The sequence below is a fragment of the Scyliorhinus torazame genome, chromosome 21 (genome assembly GCF_047496885.1).
Source record: "Scyliorhinus torazame isolate Kashiwa2021f chromosome 21, sScyTor2.1, whole genome shotgun sequence".
NCBI lineage: Eukaryota > Metazoa > Chordata > Chondrichthyes > Carcharhiniformes > Scyliorhinidae > Scyliorhinus > Scyliorhinus torazame.
Genome location: NC_092727.1, coordinates 62318635 through 62333185, shown reverse-complemented (window position 1 = coordinate 62333185; position 14551 = coordinate 62318635).

Below are 14551 nucleotides of genomic sequence, written 5' to 3'. Positions count from 1 at the left end.
AGTTACTGTGGTGGGCAGAGTATTGTACATAGTTCAATAAACTCTTGTTCCATTACCGCTGGCTTCCTCAGTTGCTGAAATAGCCTGGTACTCCCTGTCCTACGTGATTGAAGCACTGTTAGCGTTGGCGATACTCTGCTGTGTAGTGCAGACGATGCACCTCCGCAAATGGAGAAGGAGAGCGTACCGCGCTCAAAACCCGGTGTTTCGGATCCGATCCCATATATTCGGTTATGACCAGACCCCCGACCCCCGCGACCTATAGCACAATAATAAAGAACATGCACTTGCGTTTTTCTGTAAATAAAAGATGTACAAAACTTTTCATGAACAAAAGATGTATGATCCTGAGCTTGAGTGCCAAACCAGGAAAGAGTATATTAAATGTTGTGATTGTTGTTGTATGTTTGAGGAAGATAGGATAATACAATGTTTAGTGAGTATAGTGTATTTAGGTAAAATTAGAGGTTCCAAGTTTTTTCATTTTGTAAATGCATGTCCCTGCCTGACATAGAGCCCTTAGAATTGTTTAGGTAAAAATTTTGTGCATAGCTAGGGTCAGAGCAGTGGCCATGTAGGAGGTGTTCCCCCCAGGTCAGGGAACGGAAAGAACAAATTTATGTGATCCTTCACACTTCGCGTTAGGATCACAAGGAGGGAATTGTAGCCACCTAAAATGGCGGATTCCCGATTAATTTGGCCAAACCCCGATGTAAAATGGCGAACTGAAAAGGCTGATGGGAAAATCAGCCAACAGGACTCAAACGGACAGCTGCAGACAGAACAGTGTATTCGGCTCTGGGGAAGTCGGCCCAGATCGATACCTGCGACTATTAGTAGCACATCAACCCAACCATCTGCAGTTTAATCGGCCATCCCCGGGAACAATTGCTACAAATTAGCAATTGAAAGCCGATCCAGACCTCTCAGCGCCAGCAGCGGCCGAGACAAAGAAAGGTGAACGACCACCCCCCGATCAAGGAATCGCCCCATTATTGGAGCATATCGAACCCAGTGATTGGGACCAAGTCCAATCACTTGGGACCAGGGTCAAGGTCCGCCCCGAGAGGCGGGAAGCCCCTGGGAACTATAAAGGTAGGGGCCAAGTTCAGATCGACCCTTCTTCTCCTACTCGCAACCTTCGAGACACTTCGACGAAAGAACAAGTAAGTCTTACTCCAGCGATCGCTACCTGATAGGTGTTCCAGACTATCGACCCGTACCAGCCTTTTTGAATCCCGCAGGCCAGACCCAATTCGATAAGCCATTCGTTTCCCTGACCTGGTGGGCCATCACCAAAGTTAAGTATTGGCCTTTAGTGGAAGGTAATAGTCAAGAGGTAGTATTATTGTGTAAGTATTTATTGCTGTATATAATAAATGATCGTTTATTTAACATTTACTAAGCGGTGTGCTGTATTATTAATCATTACCAGAGCTTGAACCACGTGGCGGTATCAGAAAGATACCTGGCGACTCGTGAGCAAAGGTGACAGAATTAGAGCTAATAAAATGAAGGCTAATAAGAGCAACAGGGGCAGGTCCAGGCAGTAAGTGAGGGGCAGGACCAGGCAGTGGGTGAGGGGCAGGTTCGGGCAGTGGTGAGGGGCAGGTCCACGCAGTGAGCGAGGAGCAGGTCCAGGCAGTAAGTGAGGGGCAGGTCCAGGCAGTAAGTGAGGGGCAGGTCAGGCAGTGAGTGAGGGGCAGGTCAGGCAGTGAGTGAGGGGCAGGTCAGGCAGTGAGTGAGGGGCAGGTCCAGGCAGTAAGTGAGGGGCAGGTCCAGGCAGTAAGTGAGGGGCAGGTCAGGCAGTGAGTGAGGGGAAGGTCCAGGCAGTGAGTGAGGAGCAGGTCCAGGCAGTGTGTGAGGGGCAAGTCAGGCAGTGAGTGAGGGGCAGGTCAGGCAGTGAGTGAGGGGCAGGTCAGGCAGTGAGTGAGGGGCAGGTCAGGCAGTGGGTGGACCTGCCCCTCACTCACTGCCTGGACCTGCCCCTCACTCACTGCCTGGACCTGCCCCTCACTCACTGCCTGGACCTGCCCCTCACTCACTGCCTGACCTGCCCCTCACTCACTGCCCGGAACTGCCCCTCACACACGGCCTGGACCTGCCCCTCACTCACTGCCCGGACCTGCCCCTCACTCACTGCCTGGACCTGCCCCTCACTCACTGCCTGGACCTGCCCCTCACTCACGGCCTGGACCTGCCCCTCACTCACTGCCCGGACCTGCCCCTCACTCACTGCCTGGACCTGCCCCTCACTCACTGCCGGACCTGCCCCTCACTCACTGCCTGACCTGCCCCTCACTCACTGCCTGGACCTGTCCCTCACTCACTGCCTGGACCTGCACCTCACTCACTGCTTGACCCGCCCCCCCCCCTCACTGCCCGGACCTGCCCCTCACTCACTGCCTGACCTGCCCCTCACTCACTGCCTGACCTGCCCCTCACTCACTGCTGACCTGCCCCTCACTCACTGCCCGAACCTGCCCCTCACCCAGTGCCTGACCTGCCCCTCACTCACTGCCTGGACCTGCCCCTCACTCACTGCCTGGACCTGCCCCTCACTCACTGCCTGGACCTGCCCCTCACTTACTGCCTGGACCTGCCCCTCACTCACTGCCTGGACCTGCCCCTCACTTACTGCCTGGACCTGCCCCTCACTTACTGCCTGGACCTGCTCCTCGCTCACTGCGTGGACCTGCCCCTCACTGACTGCCTGGACCTGCCCCTCACTCACTGCCTGGACCTGCCCCTCACTCACTGCCTGACCTGCTCCTCACCCACTGCCTGGACCTGCCCCTCACTCACTGCCTGGACCTTTCCCTCACTCACTGCCTGGACCTGCCCCTCACTTACTGCCTGGACCTGCCCCTCACTCACTGCCTGACCTGCCCCTCACTCACTGCCTGGACCTGCCCCTCACTCACTGCCCGAACCTGCCCCTCACTCACTGCCTGGACCTGCCCCTCACTCACTGCCTGGACCTGCCCCTTACTCACTGCCTGGACCTGCCCCTCACTCACTGCCTGGACCTGCCCCTCACTCACTACCTGACCTGCCCCTCACTCACTGCCCGAACCTGCCCCTCACTCACTGCCTGGACCTGCCCCTCACTCACTGCCTGGACCTGCCCCTTACTCACTGCCTGGACCTGCCCCTCACTCACTGCCTGGACCTTCCCCTCACTCACTGCCTGACCTGCCCCTCACTCACTGCCTGACCTGCCCCTCACTCACTGCCTGGACCTGCCCCTTACTCACTGCCTGGACCTGCCCCTCACTCACTGCCTGGACCTGCCCCTCACTCACTGCCCGGACCTGCCCCTCACTCTCTGCCTGGACCTGCCCCTCACTCACTGCCTGACCTGCCCCTCACTTACTGCCTGGACCTGCCCCTCACTTACTGCCTGACCTGCCCCTCACTCACTGCCTGACCTGCCCCTCACTTACTGCCTGGACCTGCCCCTCACTTACTGCCTGACCTGCTCCTCACCCACTGCCTGACCTGCTCCTCACTCACTGCCTGGACCTGCCCCTCACTCACTGCCTGGACCTGCCCCTCACTCACTGCCTGGACCTGCCCCTCACTCACTGCCTGACCTGCCCCTCACTTACTGCCTGGACCTGCCCCTCACTTACTGCCTGACCTGATCCTCACCCACTGCCTGACCTGCTCCTCACTCACTGCCTGGACCTGCTCCTCACTCACTGCCTGGACCTACCCCTCACTCACTGCCTGACCTGCCCTCACCCACTGCCTGACCTGCCCCTCACTCACTGCCTGATCTGCCCCTCACTCACTGCCTGGACCTGCCCCTCACTCACTGCTTGACCTGCCCCCCCCTCACTGCCCGGACCTGCCCCTCACTCACTGCCCGAACCTGCCCCTCACCCACTGCCTGACCTGCCCCTCACTCACTGCCTGGACCTGCCCCTCACTCACTGCCTGGACCTGCCCCTCACTCACTGCCCGAACCTGCCCCTCACCCACTGCCTGACCTGCCCCTCACTCACTGCCTGGACCTGCTCCTCACTCACTGCCTGGACCTGCCCCTCACTCACTGCCTGGACCTGCCCCTCACTTACTGCCTGGACCTGCCCCTCACTCACTGCCTGGACCTGCCCCTCACTCACTGCCTAGACCTGCCCCTCACTCACTGCCTGACCTGCTCCTCACCCACTGCCTGGACCTGCCCCTCACTCACTGCCTGGACCTGCCCCTCACTCACTGCCTGGACCTGCCCCTCACTTACTGCCTGGACCTGCCCCTCACTCACTGCCTGACCTGCCCCTCACTCACTGCCTGGACCTGCCCCTCACTCACTGCCCGAACCTGCCCCTCACTCACTGCCTGGACCTGCCCCTCACTCACTGCCTGGACCTGCCCCTTACTCACTGCCTGGACCTGCCCCTCACTCACTGCCTGGACCTGCCCCTCACTCACTGCCTGACCTGCCCCTCACTCACTGCCCGGACCTGCCCCTCACTCACTGCGCAGACCTGCCCCTCACTCACTGCCTGGACCTGCCCCTTACTCACTGCCTGGACCTGCCCCTCACTCACTGCCTGGACCTGCCCCTCACTCACTGCCTGACCTGCCCCTCACTCACTGCCTGACCTGCCCCTCACTCACTGCCTGGACCTGCCCCGTACTCACTGCCTGGACCTGCCCCTCACTCACTGCCTGGACCTGCCCCTCACTCACTGCCTGGACCTGCCCCTTACTCACTGCCTGGACCTGCCCCTCACTCACTGCCTGGACCTGCCCCTCACTCACTGCCCGAAACTGCCCCTCACACACTGCCTGGACCTGCCCCTCACTCACTGCCCGAACCTGCCCCTCACACACTGCCTGGACCTGCCCCTCACTCACTGCCCGGACCTGCCCCTCACTCACTGCCTGACCTCCCCTCACCCACTGCCTGGACCTGCCCCTCACTCACTGCCTGACCTCCCCTCACCCACTGCCTGGACCTGCCCCTCACTCACTACCCAGACTCGCCCCTCACTCACTGTCAGGACCTGCCCCTCACTCAAAGAACAAAAGAACAAGGAACAATACAGCACAGGAACAGGTCCTTCAGCCCTCCAGGCCTGCGCCAACCATGGTATCTTCCTAAACTAAAATAGTAAGCACTTAGGAGTCCGTATCCTTCCATTCCCATCCTATTTATATTATTGTCTAGATGCTCCTTAAATGCTGCTATCGTACCTGCTCCCACCACCTCCCCAGGCAGCACGTTCCATATATTTACCACCTGTCATGATATTCAGATAAATCTCACCACAGCCCCGGTATTGGCGTTCTTCGACACCTCCCGTGATACAAAGATCTCGACTGATGCCAGCCAGTCTGGCATTGGGGCGGTTCTCCTGCAACGGGATGACACTGCATCATGGGCCCCGGCCGCCTATGCCTCGCGGGCCATGACCCCCACAGAACAGCGCTATGTGCAGATCGAGAAGGAGGGCCTGGGTTTGTTAACCGGAATAGACAAGTTCCACGACTACGTGTATGGTCTCCCCCAGTTCACCGTGGAAACCAACCATCACCCCCTGGTCAGCATCATACATAAGGACCTGAACGAGATGACCCCTCGCCTCCAGCGCATCTTTCTCAAGCTCCGGAGGTTCGACTTCCAACTGGTCTACACCCCGGGAAAGGACCTCATCATCGCGGATGCCCTATCCAGAGCAGTGAGCACACCGCCCGACTCGGAGGGGTTCGCCTGTCAGGTCGAAGCACAGGTGGCCTTCACATCGGCAAATCTGCCAGCTGATGATTCAAGTCTGGCCCGTATTCGCCGGGAGACTGCGGCTGACCCCCTTCTACAACGTGTGATGCGCCACATGACAGGAGGGTGGCTCAAAGGATAGTGCCCACAATTCTACAATGTCCGGGACGACTTGGCTGTCACTGACGGTATCCTCCTAAAGCTGGACCGGATTATGATTCCGCACAGCATGCACAAGCTGGTCCTCGACCAACTACACGAAGGCTATCTGGGGGTTGAGAAGTGCAGACGGAGGGCCCGAGAAGCTGTATACTGGCCGGGCATCAGCGATGACATTGCCAACATGGTGCTCAACTGCCCCACCTGCCAAAGGTTTCAGCCGGCGCAACCGCCCGAGACACTTCAGCCCCATGAGTTGGTGACGTCCCCCCTGGGCGAAGGCGGGTGTGGACCTTTTTCATGCGCTTGGCAGCGACTACGTCATCATCATACGATACTTTTCGAATTATCCAGAGGTCATACGCCTGCACGATTTAACATTGTCCGCTGTCATCACGGCCTGCAAAGACACCTTCGCTCGCCACGGCATTCCGATTACTGTCATGTCGGACAATGGGCCCTGTTTTGCAAGCCAATAATGGTCTTCTTTTGCTGCTTCGTATGGCTTCACACACGTGACGTCCAGCCCTCTGCATCCCCAAATGGCAAGGCGGAAAAGGGCGTTCACATCGTCAAGCGGCTCCTCTGCAAGACTGCTGATGCCGGATTGGATTTCTGCTTAGCCCTGCTGGCCTATCACTCAGCCCCACTAGCCACTGGCCTCTCACCAGCCCAGCTGTTGATGGGTCGCGCCCTCAGGACCACTGTGCCATCCATTCTGGTCCCTACACCCAACTATGCTCCAGTACTGCAAAGGATGCCACAGCAGCATGCTCAGCAGAAGGTGGCACATGACACTCGGGCAACTGATCTTCCTGCCCTGGCGCCTGGAGACAACGTCCGCCTCCACCTACCAGAGGGTGGCTGGTCGGCAATTGCCGAAGTTCTCTGACGCGTGGCTCCCCGCTCGTTCCTGGTTCACATGCCTGATGGCTCCACTCGCAGGCGCAATCGCCGGGCTCTTCACCTGCTTCCACGCTCGCTACGTGATCATACACCGGTGCCACATCCTCCTGTTATTCCACCATGCCCATTCCTCTGTCGCCTGTGGCCAGGCCCATTCCTCAGCCAGTGGATCCTGACCCACCCTTGAGGCGGTCAACCCGAATTCGTCGCCCACCTACTAGGCTGGACTTATGAGCCTGTTTCAACATTGAACTCACTGACGTATTATGCCACAATGTTAATATGTTTCTCTTTTTGGCGTTACAGGAGTTCATTTTGATGCTTGATGTTTACACGTGTTTTGTTTATGGTACAACCTCATTGCTATGTTGCACGTGACACCTTCCAATGTATATAGTTTAGCCTCATGTACATGTTGTAGATATTGCACACACACATTCAGCTGCACTCAGTACATATCTATATTTATTACCACATAGGCACATAGTCTTGTAAAAAAAAGGGGGGATGTCATGATATTCAGATAAACATCATGGTGCAAACATACATACACACTGATGGACAGATCAACAGACCAATCAATGCACACACAACATCACAGGCAAGAGCATACACACTATAAAATGGGGAACACGACACTTCCCGCTCATTCCAGCAGGAGACAGCTCAGGGCACAGAGCTCACAGCAAGCCACTCAGACATTCACCATGTGCTGAGTGCTTCTCCAAGATAGTGTTAGGGCTGGGTCCACAGGTTAGAGGGTAATGAACGAACCACAGAAACCAGTTTACAGATGTTGTTATTGTTAGTAATAAAACTGAGATGTACCATCCGCAACCGTGTTGGTTCGTCTATGTAGCAGAGCACCCAACATGACACCACCCTCTGTGTAAAAACTTTACGATGGTAGCCATGATGTGGAGATGCCAGCGTTGGACTGGGGTGAGCACAGTAAGAAGTCTTACAACACCAGGTACTTTAACCTGGTGTTGTAAGACTTGTTACTGTTAAATACGTACGTCACCATCTGTTCTAAACTTTTCCCCACACACTTTAAACCTATGTCCCCAAGTACTTGACTCTCCTATACCCGAGGAAAGAGCATCTGACTATCCACTCTGTCCATGCCACTCATAATCTTGCACACCTCTATCAGGCCGCCTCTCAACCTCCGTCGTTCCATTGAGAACAGAGCGAGTTTATCTAACCTCTTCTCATAGCTAATGCCTTCCATACCAGGCAACATCCTGGTAAACCCCTTCTTCCCCTCTCCAAAGCATCCACATCTTACTGGTTGTGTGATGACCAGAATTGTACACAATATTCCAAATGAGGTCTAACTAAGGTACAGCCGCAACATGACTTGCCAATTTTTATATTCAATGCCCCGACCGATGGAAGGCCAGCATGCCGTATGCCTTCTTGACCACCTTATCTAAATAAGTTGCCACTTACAGTGATCGGTGGACATGCATGCCCAGATCTCTTACTGTCAATACTCGCAAGAGTTCTACCATTTATTCTGTAATTCCTACATGTATCGGACCTTCCAAAGTGCATTACCTCACACTTGTCAGGATTAAACTCCATCTGCCATTTCTCCGTCCAAGACTCCAACCAGTTAATATCCTGCTGTATCCTCTGACAATCGTCTTCACTATCCGCAACTGCACCAATTTTTGTGTCGCCTGCGAACTTATTAATCAGACCAGCTACATTTTCTTCCAAATCATTTATATACACCACGAACAACAAAGGCCCCAGGACTGATCCCTGTGGAACGCCGCGAGTCACATCCTTCCATTCAGAAAAGCTCACTTCTACTGCTACCCTCTGTCTTCTGTGCCCAAGCCAGTTCTGTATCCAACTTGCCAGCTCTCTGATCCCATGTGACTTCACCTTTTGTACCAGTCTACCATGAGGTACCTTGCAAAGGTATATAACATCTATGCAGGCGACGCATTTACGCCATTTTCGGGGTGCCGGAGCACACCGAATTGGCATCAAACCGGCGCCTACCACAATTTTTGTGTCGGAAGCTATTCTGCTCCCAATCCCCTTTTCACAATTTTGGCGCTGGTAACGGAAAATCCTGCCCACAATCTCCCAAACAGAGAATTCCGGCTAGTATAATTCAGTTCTAAAGGGGATGCACGAACAGTGAGAATTGGGTCTATCTATGCATAAATCATTGATGGTTAATAAAGCATCCTGGGCTTTATCAGTTTAGAATACAGAAAAGAAGATTTGTTAAAATTGGAGAAAACATTAGTTCAGTCACGACCGAAGTACTGTGTCCCGATCTGGGCCTGTTTAAAAAGGATGTAAAGGCATTGGAGAGCGTGCAGAAAAAATTCACCAGGATGGTCCCGGGGATGAGGAATTTCAGTTATGTAGAATGAGGTTGGGACTGCCCTTGTAACTGGAAAGTTGTTTCAAGTGATGTTCCACAGGGCTCGGTGCTGGGACCATTACTGTTTGTGTTATATATTAATGATTTGGACGTAAACATGCAGATGACACAAAGGTTGGCCGAGTGGTGGACAGTGCAGAGGATGGCTATAGGGTGCAATCTTCCCAAAAGGGAACAAAGGTGCTAACAAGCACATTTAGCCGCATGTTTCCCGGCACTCGCAGTGCTGGGAATCACGTAGCTATTCAATGCGAATAAGGGGCCTCAATGTGAACGTGCAGCCGAAGCTCTGCTCGCTGGAATTCCCTGTTGTAGTGAGAGATCTAGCGTCCTGATCTCTGAGGCCCATTAAAAAAATCCCCAACCCGAACACAATATGGGAGGCCCCCGTACCCCCACCCTACCCCACCCACGGCGGACAACACCGGCCTAATCGCTTTCACCGGCCACACTGCGCCGCAGCGAGATGCTTTTTCAGCGTAGCGTGGCTGGAAGATTGTGTCCATAATCTCAAAAATGATATAGATGGGGTGGTGGAGTGGGCGATAAAGTGGCAGATGGAATTTAACACAAAGAAGTGTGAAATCATGCAATTAGGGAGGGCAAACAGTTGGGAGTACACAATAAATGGGAATATACTAAGAGGGGTAGATGAAGTAAGAGATCTTAGTGCACAAGTACACAAGTCCCTAAAGGCAGCAGTTGACATAGACAAGGTTGTAAAGAAAGCATATGGAATGCTCTCCTTCATTGGCAGAGGTAAGGATATAATGTTGGAATTGTATGAAACACTGGTGAGGCCACAACTGGAGTATTGTGTGCAGTTCTGGTCACCACATTACAGGAAGGACGTTATTGCTCTGAGAAAGTGCAGAGGAGGTTTACAAGAATGTTGCCAGGGCTAGAAAAATGTAGCTACGAGAAGCGTTTGGATGGGTTGGAGTTATTTTACTTGGAACAAAGAAGGCTGAGGGGTGACTCAATTGAGGTGTACAGAATTATGAGGGAAAATGATAAAGTGGACAGGATAAAATTGTTTCCCTTGGTGGAGAATTCTAGAACCAGGGGACATAGATTCAAGATCAGTGGCAGGTTTAGAGGGTACATTTATGCAGAGGGTAATGGGAGTCTGGAATTCGCTGCCGAGATGGTGGAGGCAGAGACCCTAAACGTTTATATAAAGTACCAGAATCTGCACCTTAAGTGCTGTAAGCTACAGGGCTATGGATTGGGTGCAGGAAGGTGGGATTAGAACGGGCACCTAGGTGCCCTCGGGCTGGCATGGACAAGATGGACCAAATGGCCTCCTTCTGTGCTGTAACTTTTCTATGGTTCTATGCTTTCTTTGGAAAAGAGAAGATCGAGAAGAGATTTAATCACGATATTCAAAATCATGAGAGTTATGGACAAAGTAGATAGAGAGAAATTGTTCCTATTGATGGAAAGATCAAAATAATCTCTGTATAAATACAAAGAACATCAACAGCTGCCATTAAATTGAGGGCCATCTTCAGAAAATGTATTTTTTTACAAAGTTACAAAGTTCTACACTGGATGATAAATGTTTTGTAAGTAGTGTCTGCCAGATAGCAGATGCCACACATCTATACAAATTGTGAAATAATCTTTAAAAACCAGAAAAGACCTCATTTCATGTTGACAGAATTTCATACCTAACCACATCAGCCTCTCATTAACCTCAAAAGCTCAGAGACCATTTGACCACAGGATGTGCTTGTCATGTGGTCTTAAAGGGACATGCCTGGCTAAACATAACTCATTGTAGAATCACAGAAGGGCTATAGAATGACTGAGGCCATTCAGCCCATCATATCTGTCATAACCCCTATGAGGACCACGGGGAAACCATTGTTGATCTCCTCGTGGTACTCATGGAGTATTCTCCGAGCTTTCCGTGCCGCAATCGCCCTCGGCGCGGGAGCGGAGAATGGGGCGTCAGACCCGCGATCGGGTCCAACGCCTTCCCACGATTCTCCGTGGACCAGAGAATCGCCGCCAATCACGTGCGCGCGGTCGACACGGTGCCGGTCGGGGCGCCAGGCTCGCGATCGGCGGCCACTGATCGGCGGGCGCGCGCGATCTCGGGGGGGGGGCCTATATTGTCGGGGCCGACCCACGGTGGGGTCCGCCATGTTGCGCTGGGTCGCCGCCGCAGGTGGCCGCCGTGCGCATGCGTGGATCCGCAGCCGGAAATGCAAGGCCCCGTATCGGCAGCCGGAGCTGCGAGGAGCTGCTAGCCCCCTGCAAATTGGAGAATCACTCGGGACTTTCTCCAGGAAAGTCCCGAGTGATTCGCACCCGTTTTCCCGCGGGTGTCGGGACATAGCCCCATTATCAGAGAATTCTGCCCGGGATTCCCAGGTAGGGGGTGGGGGCCTTGCAGCTGGAGCTGGTTAGACCCACATGTAAAGCCAGCCCGCAGGACCCAGAGCTGTTGGTTGTCCCAAAGGGACTGGATTAGGAGAGAGTTACTGTGGTGGGCAGAGTATTGTACATAGTTCAATAAACTCTTGTTCCATTACCGCTGGCTTCCTCAGTTGCTGAAATAGCCGTATCAGATGTATTGTTAGTTGTCCTTCCCCATAGTGCACAATTGATTTCTCTTCAGGGGTTTATCCAGTTCTTGTTTGTAAACTCCAATTAAAACTGCCTCGACAACACTGTAATGTAACAGTTAAACATTGCACAAATGTGTCTACACATCAGAAAGTCCGCTCTATTTTATTATGATTATTAGTTGTATAACTAGAGTTCAATCTAAGCACAATGAAAACTGGGATTATAATCCATCTGATTCTCGCTGATGTTTGAATCTGTAGAAGATTTATACTGGGCGGAATTCTCCGACTGCGCCCGCCCGGCGACCGGAGAATCCCGCCCGAGGTCAATGGACTTTTCCATTGGCCGTGTCTCGCCCGTGGCGATCTTGCGGTGGGTGGAGCGGAAGAATCCAGCCCACAAACTTGAAACATTGGGCGCAATTCACACGAAAAATGTCAGAGTCTCGATTTGGGAGCGTTTGGTGGGGGTGTTTCATGACGGCTGCAGTGCCGAAATTCATCTCGCTATTCAACGGCAGTTGGCTGTTTTTTTGGAGTTTCTCTCCATTGAGGCCACACTTAAGAGAGATTTCCTGCACTGGGGAGCTGAGCTCACCAGCAGGACCGGCTCCTCACAGACTGCCATTTTGAATGGCTTCCCCGATCACTATACCCTCCCCCTTTCTGGACCCCTCCCCCCTTCACCCCCCAGCCTTTCCTCAACCCCCTCAGACACCCCCTCAACCCAAGCCTTTGGCACTGCCAGTCTGGCACCCTGGCAGTGCCAACTGGGCACACTGGGATTGCAGTGCCGGGGGGCACTGCTAGGGTGTCAAGTTGGTAATGCCAAGGTTCCAAGGTGCCCTATCCGTGACTCCTCAGGGGTTCTAATGGCCCATGAGACCCACCCAGGCACCATCATGCCTTGTCCACGATTGCGGAACTCGTGTTAAACAGCGCCCGGTTGAGGCCTCGCAGGTGCAACCATTTACTCCCAAGCACCGGGTAAATACGGCATCCAGGTAATTAAATATCATGATCTGGATTACACCCAATTTGGGCCACTCCCGGGATTCACCCGTTGTGCCAGGGCTCTGAGCTTGACGCAACGCAATCTCTGAATTGCGCCCATTAACTCTGTTACCCTTTCCACAGACGTTGCCAGAACTGCTGAATTTATCAAGACTTTTCTGTTTTTATTTCAGATTTCCAGCATCCACATTATTTTGCTGTTATTATTCTAATGTTTAAGGGAGGGAATGGGGTCAGTAAGGTCAGTCTGAGGGAGGAATGGGGTCAGTGAGGTCGGTCTGAGGGAGCGAATGGGGTCAGTGAGGAAGGTCTGAGGGGGAATGGGATCAGTAAGGTCAGTCTGAGATGGGACCGGGGTCAGTAAGGTCGGTCTGAGGGGGGACTGGGGTCAGTAGGGTCGGTCTGAGGGGGGACTGGGGTCAGTAAGGTCAGTCTGAGGTGGGATTGGGGTCAGTAAGGTCGGTCTGAGGGAGGGAATGGGGTCAGTGAGGTCGGTCTGAGCGAGCGAATGGGATCAGTAAGGTCGGTCTGAGGGAGGGAATGGGGTCAGTGAGGTCAGTCTGAGCGAGCGAATGGGATCAGTAAGGTCGGTCTGAGGGAGGGAATGGGATCAGTAAGGTCGGTCTGAGGGAGGGAATGGGATCAGTAAGGTCGGTCTGAGGGAGGGAATGGGGTCAGTGAGGTTGGCCTGAGGGAGGGAATGGGGTCAGTAAGGTCAGTCTGAGGTGGGACTGGGGTCAGTAAGGTCGGTCGGAGGGTGGGAATGGGGTCAGTGAGGTCAGTCTGAGGGAGGGAATGGGGTCAGTGAGGTCTGTCTGAGGGAGGGAATGGGGTCAGTGAGGTCTGTCTGAGGGAGGGAACGGGGTCAGTGAGGTCGGTCTGAGGGGGAATGGGATCAGTAAGGTCGGTCTGAGGGGGAATGGGATCAGTAAGGTCGGTCTGAGGGAGGGAATGGGATCAGTGAGGTTGGTCTGAGGCAGGGAATGGGGTCAGTGAGGTCGGTCTGAGGGAGGGAATGGGGTCAGTGAAGTTGGTCTGAGGCAGGGAATGGGGTCAGTGAGGTCGGTCTGAGGGAGGGAATGGGGTCAGTGAGGTCAGTCTGAGGGAGGGAATGGGGTCAGCAAGTTCGGTCTGAGGAAGGGAATGAGGTCAGTGAGGTCGGTCTGAGGGAGGGAATGAGGTCAGTGAGGTCGGTCTGAGGGAGGGAATGGGGTCAGTGAGGTCGGTCTGAGCGAGCGAATGGGATCAGTAAGGTCGGTCTGAGGGAGGGAATGGGGTCAGTGAGGTCGGTCTGAGGGAGGGAATGGGGTCAGTAAGGTCAGTCTGAGGTGGGACTGGGGTCAGTAAGGTCGGTCGGAGGGTGGGAATGGGGTCAGTGAGGTCTGTCTGAGGGAGGGAACGGGGTCAGTGAGGTCGGTCTGAGGGGGAATGGGATCAGTAAGGTCAGTCTGAGGGGGAATGGGATCAGTAAGGTCGGTCTGAGGGGGAATGGGATCAGTAAGGTCGGTCTGAGGGAGGGAATGGGATCAGTGAGGTCGGTCTGAGGTGGGACTGGAGTCAATAAGGTCGGTCGGAGGGAAGGAATGGGGTCAGTGAGGTTGGTCTGAGGCAGGGAATGGGGTCAGTGAGGTCAGTCTGAGGGAGGGAATGGGGTCAGCAAGTTCGGTCTGAGCGACCGAATGGGATCAGTGAGGTCGGTCTGAGGGAGGGAATGGGGTCAGTGAGGTCGGTCTGAGGGAGGGAATGGGG